The sequence below is a fragment of the Galeopterus variegatus genome, unplaced genomic scaffold (genome assembly GCF_000696425.1).
Source record: "Galeopterus variegatus unplaced genomic scaffold, G_variegatus-3.0.2 Scaffold9809, whole genome shotgun sequence".
Taxonomy (NCBI): Eukaryota; Metazoa; Chordata; class Mammalia; order Dermoptera; family Cynocephalidae; genus Galeopterus; species Galeopterus variegatus.
In genome coordinates this window covers 19,227-33,795 of record NW_007735920.1, presented here as the reverse complement: position 1 = coordinate 33,795, position 14,569 = coordinate 19,227, and the positions used below count along the sequence as shown (strand labels likewise).

General features: G+C 35.8%; 1 pseudogene; it reads right to left on the bottom strand.

Moving 5' to 3' along the window:
- Nucleotides 1-7,359: 7,359 nt before the first annotated feature.
- LOC103609580 lies at nt 7,360-8,584 on the bottom strand (annotated as a pseudogene).
- Nucleotides 8,585-14,569: the final 5,985 nt, after the last annotated feature.

The following is a 14,569-nucleotide window of genomic DNA, read 5'->3' as shown; positions in this document are numbered from 1 at the left end:
GGGAGCTTGGTTTTGTCTGACTCCTTGAGAAGAACAGAGCCAAGCTGAAGAGGCAGGAGGTGGGGAGAAACTGGGGAGGGGTACTCTGGCTCAGCTGTGGCCCTTTGAGAGGTGAAAGGAAGATTTATGGTGCCATTTGTCAACTGAAAGATGGATGGAGGTGCCCAGACTATGAACTCTGTGTTTGAAGTAGAAGGTTATGGTAATAAATAGGGCTCCTGGAGATGTAGCTGTTGGTGGTGGGTATCACCTCTCTTAGCAGAGATGGTTCCCAAGCCCCCTCCTCTCTCTCTCTCCCCCAGCTAATGGGCATTCTTTGTTCCTCTACTGAGTCTGTCACTCTCTTTCGAGCATAGGCAACTCTTGATTGATTATTTGTGTTCAAGATGGGGAGTGTCATCACGCTGGGAAGAAATCTTTCATGTTAATGCCCTGAAAAAAAAAAAACAATGAAAAATGCAAAGGCAGTTTATTTTTGCTTCAGAATTTTCATGCTTTGCCTGAACTATTGAGAACAGCCTATATGCACAATTACCTCTTATTTTATGACTACCTTGATCTCCCCTCATTTAGCACTACCCAGCCTGGAGCTGGAGGACAGAGAGGAGCCTGGAAATGCTCACAAAGAATGTCCCAAAGACTAGTAGATGGGATACTCCCCCTAAGAAAAGGTCCATCAAAACAAAGGCTCTAGGATCAAATACTTCTGGGAAATGCTATATACACACCATGGCCTTACAAAGTTAAAATGCACCCTGCACGTGAAACGGTTTGCAAAGTTCTGTAGGAAAGAATACTGTTTAGTTTAAAGTTTCCTATCCTTTTTTGATCCCAATACACTTTTTTTGGTAAGGCTTACTAACCCCTGCACTTAGTGTTATTCAGAACTTATTTTGGGAAGCCTTGATGTTAATAAGGGGAATCGTCAATGGCTAATATTGAAGCCAACCCAGTCCTCCAAGCGGAGTGGGGATTAGATGTTTTTTAACCCAGCATTGGTGCAGACTTGATGCATGACTTTTGCAAACTTTCTATATCTTGTTCTTAAAATTAATACTGTTATGTAGAGTTTATCCTGCTTTAAATGGGTCCTTACTACAGTGTGGTTATAAATGGATCTGTATGGTAACACTTTTGCTTAAAACCTCTTTATTAAAACCTCTTTATGAGGTATAATTAACATGCAATAAACTGCACATATTTACAGTGAAATGTTTTAGCATATGTATACATCACTACCATCAAGATAATGAACCTATCACCCCAAAATTTTCCTTATGCTCCTTTTAATCTCTTCCTTCTGTCCACCCACTCTCATGCCACCTCCCCCTTTCCTCATCCTCAGGCACCCACTGGTCTGCTTTCTGTCTAATCTATGGATTAGTTTGCATTTTCTGGAATTTTATATAAATGGAATTATGAAGAATGTACTTTTTTGTTTTTTGGATTGGCTTCTTTCAAGATCATTATTTTGAGATTCATTCACTTTGGTATTTGGATCTTAATTTATTCTCATTGCTGAGTAGTATTTTATTGCATGGAATTTATTCATTTATTCACCTGTAGGACATTTGGGTTGTTTCCAGTTTTTAGCTATCATATATAAAACTGTCATGACTATTTGTGTACAAGTCTTTGCATGGACATATGCTTTTATTCCTGGGACTTATCTCACTTGGACATGATGTAGTCTCCTTTTTATATATTATTGGATTAGATTTGCTAAAATTTTGTTAAGAATTTTTGCATCCATGTTCATGAGAAATATTGGTACTTTTCTTTCTGGTATGTCTTTGATTTTGTTATTACGGTAATGCTGGCCTCACAAAATGAGATAAGAAGTATCTCCCCCTCTTCAATTTTCTGAAAGATTTTATAAAGAATTTGTATTTTTTTAAATGATTTGGTAGAATTTACTGTTGAAGCCATCGAGGCCAGTTGTTTTGTTTGTGGGAAGAATTTTAACTAAATTCAACTTATTTAATAGATATAGGGCAATTCAGATGATCAATTTTCTTCATGAACAAACTTTAGCAGTTTGTATCTCTCAAGGAATTTTTTTTTTATTATTTTTATTTTGTCAATATACAATGTAGTTGATTATTATGTCCCATCACCGAAACCTCCCTCTCAAGGAATTTGTTAATATCATCTAAATGATCAAATATATTGGCATAAAGCTTTTATGATATTCTCCTATTTTCCTTTTAATAGTTATAGAATGAATCTATAAATTGTCACTTCTTTTATTCATTATTTTGGTAATTTGTGTCTTCTCTCTTTTTCTTTGATTAGTCTGTCTTTGGGTTTATCAATTGTTTGATCTTTCTTAAGAACCAGCTTTTGATTTCATTGATTTTTCGCTATTGCTTTCTGTTTTTATTTCATTGATTTCTGCTCTGGTCTTTCCTTTTCTAGTTTCTTATGGTGGAAACTGAGATAACTGATTTTATCTTTTTCTAATACAGATATTTAGTGCTATATATATTCCTTTAGTGGCATCCTGTAAATTTTGATATGTTGTAGTTTTAATCTCATTCAGTTAAAATATTCATGGTAACTTCATATGTAATAGATAATTTCCATTTTGACTTCTTTTTTGACCCATGAATTATTTAGAAGCATATTAATTACTTACCAGATATTTAAGTATTTTCTAGTTGTCTTTCTGTTACTGATTTCTAATTTAGTTCCATTGTGGTCAGAAAACACAGCTTAGATGACTTGAACGCTTTAAAATTTATCATGACTCATTTTGTGGCCCAACATATGGTATATTTTGAAAAATGTTCTCTGTGCTTTTGAAGAGAATGAGTATTCTGCTAATTTGGGGTGGAATGTTCTATAAATGTCAATTAGATCAAGTTGTTTGATAGTTTTGCTCAAGCCGTCTATATCCTTACTGATTTTTGGTCCACTTGTTCTAGCAGTTATTGGGTAATTTCAAGAAGGGTAATGAAATCTTTGACTATAATTATGAATTTATCTACTTCCCCTTGCAGTACTATCAGTTTTTGCTTCGTGTATTTTGAAGATGTATTACTAAGTGCATAAATGTTTAGGATTGTTATATTCTCTTGAGGAATCTACCCCTTTATCATTTTGAAGTGATTTCCTTTATCCCTTGTAATAGTCTTTGCTCTACAAAATATTTTGTCTGATATTAACACAACCACTCCAGGTTTCTTTTTATTAATGTTAGTGTGGTGTATCTTTATTCATTCTTTTACTTTTAATCTATTTGTATCCTTATATTTGAACAAGTTTCATATACTCAGGTCTTGCTTTTTTATCCAATCTCATCAATTCTGCCTTTTAATTGAATATTTAGACTATTGACACTCAGTTTGATATGGTCAGGCTTAAATCTACTTTCTTACTATTTGTTTTTTGATTTGTCTTATCTATTTGTTTTCCTTTCCCTCTTCTTTTTCTACCTTCTTTTGGGTTAATTATTTTTTTATGATATCTTTGATGGTTTATAAGCCACAACTCTTTGTTTTGTTATTATAGTGGTTGCTTTAGAAATTTTAGTATATATTTTTTATTTTTTGTATTTTATTGGTTATACATATTCATGGGATACAAAGTTGACCATCATCACTTGTGCCCAAGATGAGATGGCCAGATCAATACTATTAGTATGCCCATTTTTAACTTGTTACAGTCTACTCTCAAGTGAGTTTATGTTATTTTACTTATAGTATAAGAAACTTACAATAGCATACTTCAATTTCTCCTCTCCCAGCCTTCATGTAAATGTTGTCATATATTTTACTTTTCCATATATTATAAGCTCCACAATTTTTCTTTTGAAAAGTCAATTACCTTTTTTCTTTCTTTAAATTTTATTTTACTTCTCAATATACATTGTAGTTGATTTTCATGCCCCTTTACCCATTCCTCTCCACCCCCTCTCGTCCCCCCACATCATATCTGTTCACTTGAGCAAAGTCAATTTTCTATTAAAGAGATTTATATAATAAGAAAAATATCTCATATGTTTACCCACACAATCTCTATATTCTATGCTCTTTATTCTTTTGCATAGTTCCATATTTCCATTTGTTGTTATTTTTCTTCTGCCTGAAGGACTCTCTTTAACATATCTAGTGGTGCAGGTCTGTGGATGATAAATTCTTTTAGATTTTATATGTCTGGAAACGTCTTTATTGTATCTTCATTTGAAAAAGATATTTTTTGCTGTGCATAAAATTCTATATTGACTTTTTTTCCCCGTTAGTTTAAACTTGTTTATCCACTGTTGGCTTGCTTATATTGTTTCTGATGAGAAATTTGCTGTCATCTTTATTTTTGTTACTGTGTATGTTTTTTATCTTTGGCTGCTTTTAAGATTTTTTTCTACTTATCACTGCTTTGAGCAATTTGGTAATAAAATGCCTCAGTGTAATTTTCTTAATTGTTTCCTGTGCTTGGAATTTGTTGAGTTTCTTGGGTCTGTGGGTGTTATGGGTTAAATTGCATACCCCCAAAGTTTAAATGTTGAAATCCTAACTCCCAATACCACAGAAGGTGACCTTATTTGTAAATAAGGTTGTTGCAAATGTAATTAGTAAAGACGAGGTTATTTGGGTAGGCCCTAATCCAACATGGCTGGTGCCATTATGAAAGGGGAACTTTGGACACAGACACATACACAGGGACAATGCATGAAGATAAAGGCAGAGATTGAGGTAATGCTTCTATAAGCCAAAGAACACCTAAGATTAACAACAAGCATCAGGATCTGGGAAGAGATATGGAACAGATTCTTTCTTACATCTCTCAGAAGAAACCAACCCTGCCAACACCTTGATCTCAAATTTCTAGCCTCCAGAACTGAGACAATAAATTTCTGTTGTTTAAGCCACCTAATTTATGGAAATTTGTTATGGCAGTCCTTGTGAACTAATATAGTGGGCTTATAGTTTTCATAAAATACAGATACATTTGACCATTAACAAATTTTTTATCTGTCTCCCTCTGACCCTCCACTTTCAGGGACACCCCACCTCACCCAGTATATAGATGTTATATCACCTCAAGTTTTGTTTTTATTTTTGAATCTATTTTCTCTATTTTATTTTGGCTAGTTTCTTTTGGTATACAAGTTTACTAATATTTTCTTCTACAATGCCTTAATCCACTGTTAATCTCATTCAGTAAATTTTTCATCTCAGATATTGTAGTTTTCACTTCTAGAAGATGGATTTTGGTCTTTTAAAGTTTTTTCCCACATTACTAATTAACATCTTTAATCTTTCCTCTAGCTTTGTACGTGTATGGAATATAGTTATAATGTTCTAATGTTCTAGTTTGCTAATTCTAACATCTGTGTCGGTTCTGGGTCAGTTTTAACTGGATGATTTTTCTCATTATAGAACATGTTTTCTTATTTGCATGACTGGTAATTTTATTTTATTTTTTTATGGAAACATAATTGATTATACATAGCAACTGGGGGGTATACAGTTGACTATTAGTATAAATACACCATGATAAAATCAGGATAGGTAGCATATTTGTTATCACGAAATGTACTCATGTTTGTATCCATTAACCAATTTCTCCCTAAATCCCTTCCCCTTTTAAATTTTTCCCCTCTCTAATATCTAAACTTCTGTTCTCACCTTCTGAAAGTTCAATGTATTATTGTCTTGGCTCCCTCCCTCCCTCCCTTTCTTAGCTCCCACCATGAGTGAGGACATTCGTTATTTCTCTTTCTATGCCTGGCTTATTTCACTTAACATAATTTCCTCCACGTTCATTCACAGGAATGTGAATGGCCGAGTTTCATTCTTTTTTTATGGCTGAGTAATACTCCATTGTGTGTATATACCACATTTTCTTATCCATTCAACTGTCAATGGACATTTAGGTTGATTCCAACTCTTGGCTACTGTAAATAGGGTTGTAATAAACATAGGAGTACTGGTATCCCTTCAACATGATGATTTCCATTCCTTTGTGTATGTACCTAGTAGTGAGATTGCTGAATTGTGTGGTAGTTCTATCTATAGTTGTTTGAGAAACCTCCATACCATTTTCCATAATGGCTGTACTATTTTACAGTCTCACCAACAGTGTAGAATAGTTCCCTTTTCTCTGCATCCTCCTCAGCATTTGTCATTCTCTGTCTTTCTGATAATGGCCAGTCTAACTGGGCTGAAATGACATCTCTATGTGGTTTTGATTTGTATTTCCCTGATTAATGATGTTGAACATTTTTCATATGTCTTTTGACCATTTGTATATTTTCCTTTGAGAAATGTCTATTAAGCTCCTTTGCTTATTTTTAAATCAGATTCTTTAAAAAAAAAAACTAAATTGTTTGACTTTCTTGTGTTTTCTGGATATTAGGCCCTCATTGGATGCATAGTTTACAAATATTTTCTCCCATTCTGTAGGTTCTTTTCAATCTGTAGATTGTCTCCATTGCTGTGCAAAGGCTTTTTAGTTTGATATAATCCCATTTGTTTATTTTTTCTTTTGTTGCCTGTGCTTTTGGGGTCTTATTCATAAAGTCTTTGTCCATTTCTACATCCTGAAGTGTTTCCCCTATGTTTATCTCTACAGTTTTATAGTTTCAGGTCTATACTTAAGTCTTTAATCCATTTTGAGTTGATTTTGGTATATAATGAGAGGTATGGGTTTAATTTCATTCTTCTATGTATGGATATCCACTTTCCCCAGTACCATTTATTGAAGAGGCTGTTCATAGGTTTTGGTATTATGTTTCTTTATTTTCATTAGTTTGAAGACATTTTTTTCATTTCCTGTTTAATTTCTTCTTTGACCCATAGGTTGATTGTTCAGGAGTACTTTGCTTAATTTCCATGTATTTGTATAGTTTCCAAAATTTCACTTGTTATTGATTTCTAGTTTTAATCATTGTGATATAAAAATATACTTGAAATCATTCAATTTTTCAAAATTTGTTGAGACTTGATTTGTGGCTTAACATGTGGTCTATCCAGGAGAATGTTTCATGTGCTTATGAGAAGAATGTATATTCTGTAGTTGATGGATGAAATGTTCTGTAGATGTCTTCCACGTCCATTTGATCCAAAGTGTAGTGAATCCTGTATTTCTCTGTTGATTTGTTCCCTGGATGATCTGTCCAGTACGGAGATAGTGGTGTTGTTACCAACTATTATTGTATTGGGGTCTCTCTCTGTAGGTCTAATAGTGTTCGCTTTAGATATCTGGGTGTTCTGATGTTGAGTACATATATATTTCTGATTGTTATATATTCTTGCTGGATAGATCCATTCATCATCATACATTATCTTGTCTCTTTTTTTAGTTTTGGCTTAAAGTCTGTATGGTTTTCACCAGTATGAGTCCTCAGGTAAGCTTTTAAATGAAAAGACTTTGTATAAACTTTCGTGCAACCAGGACAATTACAGTACTAGATGCATCATTTTTCCAAACTGGGGTTACTCCTTTTATTGCATCTGACAGGTTTGATGTTTTGTGCATTAACTGGCGGGGTGGCAGGCAAATTTGTATTGTGAATTGTCAGTTTAGGAGCAATTGTAGCAGCATCAGATGGAGGTAGGGTTAAACTCTGGAGCATCTCTCCTTGTCTGTTGGGACTTCCAGGCTCAGAGCTTGGTGGCGATGGAGAAAAGTAAGTGTCCTATTGTGGAAGAAACTGACTTGGCATTGTGTATGTGCAAGGGGGCATGCTCTGGAATTGTTTCATTGCAGTCTACTGACAACGGAGGTGTGTGTTAAGGCCTTCCATAGCAGCAGATGTAGAAACATTGAGAGTGTCCATTACTGCTGTCTGGTTTGTAGAACTGGGCATATCTAGATTCAGTATATTCAGTAGCTGGTACAGGTGGCCCTGCTGGGGAGGAACAGAAAGATGAAGAACTGGCATAGGAAGTTCTTGTTTGATGAAATATTGTTCACCTCCAGAGCTGTGGTCTGGTGGTAGCTTAATATACTGGTAAGCTCAGGGAGACCCTGGGTCAGGGCTGGAGGAGGGGTAGTCGTCTCACTCTGGTAGCTGAAAATGGTAACAGGTTCTGTCTTGATGAGTATTATGCACAGTCTCTGCAATTTTGTAGAGGCCAGTTCTCAGATGAGTGATGTCAGGGAGGAAGACATTCATTACAGTTGATACTGTAAGAAAACCCTTCACTATCAGTGAAGAACTGGTCTGTGACTGAGGCACTGTCTTGTTTATACTTTTTATGATCTGGAATTATAGGAACTGGAGCAAGTTTGGGTGTCAGATACTTCTCCATTTTATATCTCGTCTGGACCAGCTCCTCAGGGGGCAGCCGGGGGCTGGCGGTGGGCAGCGGCACTGGCTGCAGGGGTACAGGCTGTGCCTGTGGATGGTGGTGTGGGTGCTTCAGCTCCTCACTGGGAAGAGCACTACATTGCAGGCTGGATTCATGGTGCACAACACCAGCTTGAGCTGCAGGAACATGGGCTTGTTCTGTGGGGCCTGTGGCTTGGGCATGAGTCCCAGGCAAGTGCTCATGGTCAGCACCCACTGAGCAATGGACACTCGCGGGGTAGCTGTGGGTGCAGGGTGTTGATCAAGTGCACTTCCCACCTTTCCCATGCTGGCTCAGGCTGGCAAGCTCAGTATTGAGCAACAGGAGGAGAGAAGGCTCCTGGTGGACCCCTCAGCCAATAGCAGGCACAGGTTTTTAAAGGTGCACACAAAAAGCAAAACTCTTCTTCTCAGCTACGTCCTCTGGGCAGCCACTTTCTCTTGTTCCACCCGTCCAGCTCTTTCACTTGCCAAAGCCTGCTCCTGCCACCACTGACATCCATGAGTAAGCTGTGAGTGTGTGTACCTGCCCCACCAAGTTTCCTTAAGATTGTTGTTCAGAATTCCTTTTCAGGCATTTCAAAAGTTTCCTGCTATTTGGGCCCTGGTACTTGAGAATTATTGTATTCCTTTGGTGATATCATATTTTCTTTTTCATTTTTTCTTATTTCTAGTATCCCTACATTGATGTCTGGTCATCTGGTGGAGCAGTTGCTTCTTCTATTGCTCTAGAGTGACTTTTGAGGAGGAGAGAGACTCCTTCTGTTTGATATGTTTTATATTGACCGTTGGTCCTGGACAGACTTGCTGGCATCCTGGCTAGTGACCTGTGCCCCTGATAGGTGCACTGGGGTGTGCTGAAGGTACTCAGCTTGAATGGATGCCCCTAGGTGAGGTTTCTCTTTCCCCTTTTCTGTGGGCAGAGGCTTCTCCTGGGTCTGTTTCCTCTTTCCTCCTGCCTTTTCACTGCCAGGGAAATTCTCCCTGTGCCAATCCCAGTGTTGGTGTGCTGAAGGTACTCAGCTTGAATGGATGCCCCTAGGTGAGGTTTCTCTTTCCCCTTTTCTATGGGCAGAGGCTTCTCCTGGGTCTATTTCCTCTTTCCTCCTGCCTTTTCACTGCCAGGGAAATTCTCCCTGTGCCAATCCCAGTGTTGGACACATGGCGGCTGATGCAGTGTTCCTCTGTCTCCTCTCCATGCAACCCTCCTGGGTTTTCATTCTCCAAGGTCACCTCACCAGTCTCTTGTTGTACTCCCACACCCTCCCACTGATGCTCCTTGTCCCATTCCTGGTAATTTTTGATTAAATGATAGGTACTGTGAGTTTTACTTTGTTGGGTGATGAATATTTTTGTTTTCCTATAAATATTCTTGAGCTTTGTTCAAGTTAACAGTTAAGTTAATTTGGAAACAGTTTGAATCATTCTGGTCTTGCTTTGAAGATTTTCTAGGTGAGACCAAAGCAACTTTTACTCTAGGCCTTATTATTTCCCACTACTGAGGCAAGATCCTTCTGAATTATCTACTCAATGTCCCATTATTATTCCTTTTAATCCTCTAAGATGTTTCCCTACCCTTTGGTACTTTCATCATGCAGAGCTGACTAGTACTCCGCTGAATACTTTGGGGGGACCATTTGCAGATACCTGGAATTCCTTCTCTATAGCTCTCTCCTTTACAATTCTCTGCCCTGTGAGCTCTAGGCACCTTGGTTTCCTGAGTCTCCCAGCCAATATCCTCAATCAGGAAGCCCGCTGGGCTCTTCCTGGGTTGCCTCTGACATTTATTGGAAGCTCTTCAAGGCAGTAAGGACAATTGTAGGGCTCTGCTTGTTTGTTTGCCATCTCTCAGGGATCATTATTCCTTATTGCCTAATGTTCAATGTCTTGGAAATTGCTCTTTTGCTGTATTTTGTCTAATGCTTTAGTTCAGGTGGGACAGTAAATTCAGTCCCATCTTGGGTGAAAGCAGAAATTGGTAACAGTTTTCATCAGTAATAATCATATCTTGAATGATTGTCATGGTCTAGGACCTCGTTATTGTGCCAAACACATAAGAGAGATGATTTCTTAAAAAAAAATTGTAGTAATTCTGGAATAAAGACCTAGTGATGTCACATGAATGTTCAAAAAGGCACCATATACCTTAGATGTGTAACTACAATAGAAATGTACAGTATATTTGTTGGTTTGAGCATGAGAACTAAGTGGTTATGACTTAAAGTCCTGTATGACATATTTACTTTTCTCTCTCTGTGAGAGTAAACTGACTGTAGCCCCGACTCTGCCTGGCTGTCTCATAAGGGAATTAATTGAGTAGATTAGGGTGAATCATTATGGTATATTAGAAAAAGAACAAATCAAAGAATTGTGAGTCAGAAGATATGATTTTGAGTCTTGACTCTCCTACTTACTAGTTCTGTAAACCTTAGGTAAGTCCCTACCATTGCTGAACTATTTGTTTATCTGTGCAATGGGAATACTAATGTCAACTTCTATATGTTTCAGTTGATATGAACATCCTGTGAGACATGGGATGTAAAAGTGATTTGTTTGCTATAAACCACTAGAGTATATGATTATCACTAAAAATCAGAAAGCTAAGTGCATTCTATTTGTACAGTAAAGCTCAAAGGTATCTGCTGTGAAGGGTGTAACCTACATGAATCCTCTTCAAATGCCTCCGCTGTACTTGGCACGGTGCTTTGCAAATAGTACATTTCTTCAGAGAAGAATCAGATAGACTCATTTGTACACTCCAGTGTTATGTGAGAATGAGAATTTTAGAACCAGCAACAGCAGAATAATTGTGTACTCTACCTCTACCCTGAGTAAAGAAATTCACTACATGTCAGAGTTGGAGAAATTTTAGAAAAGAAATTATAGACTTACAGTCGGTGGGCCACATATTTATAGGCTTTATTTTTGGTTTATATAGTATTTTGAAATATTTGAGCAGTTTCTTCAAATATTTAAAAATAGCGATATTCCATACAAAAATACAGATTTCTAGCCTCTTTTGCAAAAATAAAACAAAACAAAACAGAACTGGAAACACTTTGCTGGAAATAAGGAGCAGCTGCCCCTTTTGGATGGGGTAGGCGGGAGCTCTCCAGTTTGCCTGTCTCCAGTTTGGTCTTGCCAGCACTGACGTTGAGTGTCAGTGACATTTATCATCTGCATGTGCTATTATTACTATCATTATTTTTGTAGTGGAATTAAAAAGAAAATACCTATTATACTTATATATGTTTCTTTGTCAAAATGAGAAAATTAAAGATTGACCGAGAGTGCTTTACTATTCAAAAAAGATGGGAGAACATGTATTATTTGTAGAAATAAAGAATGAGTATTTGTGCTTAAAAAACCACAACCTGAAATGCCATTGCTATAGAACTTGGGACATTTCATCCGTGTGTACTACTTTAGGCATTTGAGTTCGAGTGCACTTTAGAGATTATCTATAGTCCTATTTCTTTATTCTACAAAGAAAGAAACTGGAGCTTAAGGTCTACAAAGATTTGGGGCTAGTGATTAGATATGGATTCTTAAAATTTTAAATATATTTAATATTTATAGAATATCATATTTCAATATTTGCAATATAGACATTCACTAGCAGTAGTGGCACCCTACCTTGTAGAAGACAATGGAATTAGAGTAGTATGATAGTTAGTAATAAAGGCAGAAATAGAAGCTATACTTTCTCACCAAGGACTAACATACCTGTGTTCCTTGTTGCTCTGTACCTCTGCTCAGGCAGTGTCTCAGTGACTTTAAGTTGTTCTTGGTTTGAAGTGCTAGACAATATGCTCAGTGCTATGGAGGTTTAGATGTGGGTGAAAATTTTGGGGATGAGGAGAACAAGACTTAGACTTTAGGTCATAGTAGTACAATCCCAGCAAATTTATACCCAGTCAAGTTGTCCTTTGGGTGTGCTCACAAGCAATTTCATTATCTCGGGTATGTAGGAATGAAAGGAATCAAGATTTGTGAGCACTTGTTGGGAAAAAAAAGTCTATGCCATGAAGTGATGAAGCAATATAAGGAAAATGGCTATAGAGAAGCTCTGGTTAAAGAACAGGTGGTGAGCATAAATATAAAAGGAACACTAACTGGAAATTGTGATTACAAATTAGAATAGAAATGTTATGCGAGTATACCTTGACAATGTGATAATAATGAAAATAACAAAAAACTTGAATGTGGAAGGGGAGAATAAAGTGTGTTAAGAGTGCAAATTCTGACATTTTTATCACTCAGACACAAATGTCATTATTAAAAATGAAAAATGTTAGTAAAAAAATGACTAGCTTCTTAATTATCTTTTGTATTTTTCATTTTAAGGGAGATATTTAAAAAGAGATAACATTTCTTGGAATAAAATTTGTTTTCTATACTCCTATAGTTTCTTCTATTTGCTTAATTTTTTCTGTTAAATTCAAGTATAATTACACTTATTGCATTTAATTTTAAAGGTAGATCTATATTATAGTCATTTTTATTAAGTTACATATCAAAGAGATATCTGTACCCCTATGTTTATTGCAGTACTATTCACAATAGACAAGATATGAAATCCACCTAATTGTCCATTGACAGATGAATGGATAAAGAAAATGTGGTGTGTGTGTGTGTGTGTGTGTGTGTGGTGTGTGTGTGTATATATACACAATGGAATACTACTCAGCCATGAAAAAGAATGAAATCCTGTCACTGGCAGCAACATGGATATGCTTGAAAGACACTTTGTGAAGTGATATAAGTCAGACACAGAAAGATAAATACCACATGTTCTCATACGCATATGGGAGCTAAAAAAAAATGTTAATGGAAAAATGGAATCGAAAGATAATACAAATCTTTCTATGAACTTTTTGAAGACCCCTTGTATGTGAGTTTATACACACACACAAAATAATAAAAACAGAAATATCTGGATTATGTTCATTTAATGTATTTTTTCTCAAATTTGTATTTATTATGTACCTTGAAGTTTTCATCATAATTATGATTTTCTTGGTAAAAATAATAAAATTATTTTTTAAACCACAACCCAAAGGAAAGGAAATTAGCCTGCATTTCTTCCCATTATTTTATATATACATATATATTGCACATTTTGAATCTTTTCAAATATATGTACACCCTATTTTGTTGTACTGTTATTTTTCCATGTGTTATTAAATTTTATTCATGTTGATGTCACAGCAATTTAAAAAACTATTAACATTCCTTTTGTATAGCATAATTTAATCATTTTTATTTTCAGGCATTTATATTGCTTATAGAAGTTTGCTCTTATAAAGACTGTAATAAACATACATATTTGCCTATACTTCTAATTTTTTAAAATACAAATTCTTGGAAAAGAATTTATTGCCTTAAAATATATGAAGATATTTAAAGTTCTTGAAATATATTACCAGATTGTCTATAGTGGTAATACATGGTAAGGTTTGGAAATAGAGATAAGAGTCTTTGGGGCAGAGGCAAATCAGGTGAGCAATATCATGGGAGTAGAAAAGAATAGGGATTACTTGGGGATAAAGTCTATATTCCTAACTGTAGTTTTGGGGAAATTTTGATAGCAGAATGCAGCCATGTATTCATAAGGGGCAGGTCAATGGTATCTTGACAGTCACAAAGGACAAGTCAAACGATAACTTCTAAGGTGATTTATTTGTTTTTAACTTGAGTGCAGTCATTCAATCAGTCAACAAGTGTGTATTTAATTAAATTCCTTCAGAGCTCTGTGGACCTTGATTTAATATCTTTTGACTTTGTATGGTAAGCTAGTCTTACTGGGCCCAGAGCCTCCATTCACGTCTCCATTGGCTGGATTTAATTTTACATTACTTTTTTTTTCTCAGAAGAACTTGTGGGGTTTGTACTCCCTGAGTTCTTTCATGTTAAAAAAAATTGCCTTTCTACTTGAAAGACAATTTGGTAGGATATCATAATATTCTTCAGTAATATTTTGTTTCTCTTGGAACTTTGTATGTATCCCTTTATCATTGCCTGGTAATGGATGTTGCTGAGGAGAATTGTTAGGTTAGCTTTTTTTGGTTTATAGAAAAAAAATATAGAATGTATATTTATTATATTATATATGTTATATAATATTTATATGTATTGTATTAGTCTATTTTGTGTTGCTGTAACAGAAATACCTGAGACTGGGTGATTTATAAGAAAAACAAAATTTATTACTTATAGTTTCTGAGGCTGGGAAGTCCAAAGTCCATCTGGTGGTGGTGACAGTGACCCAGG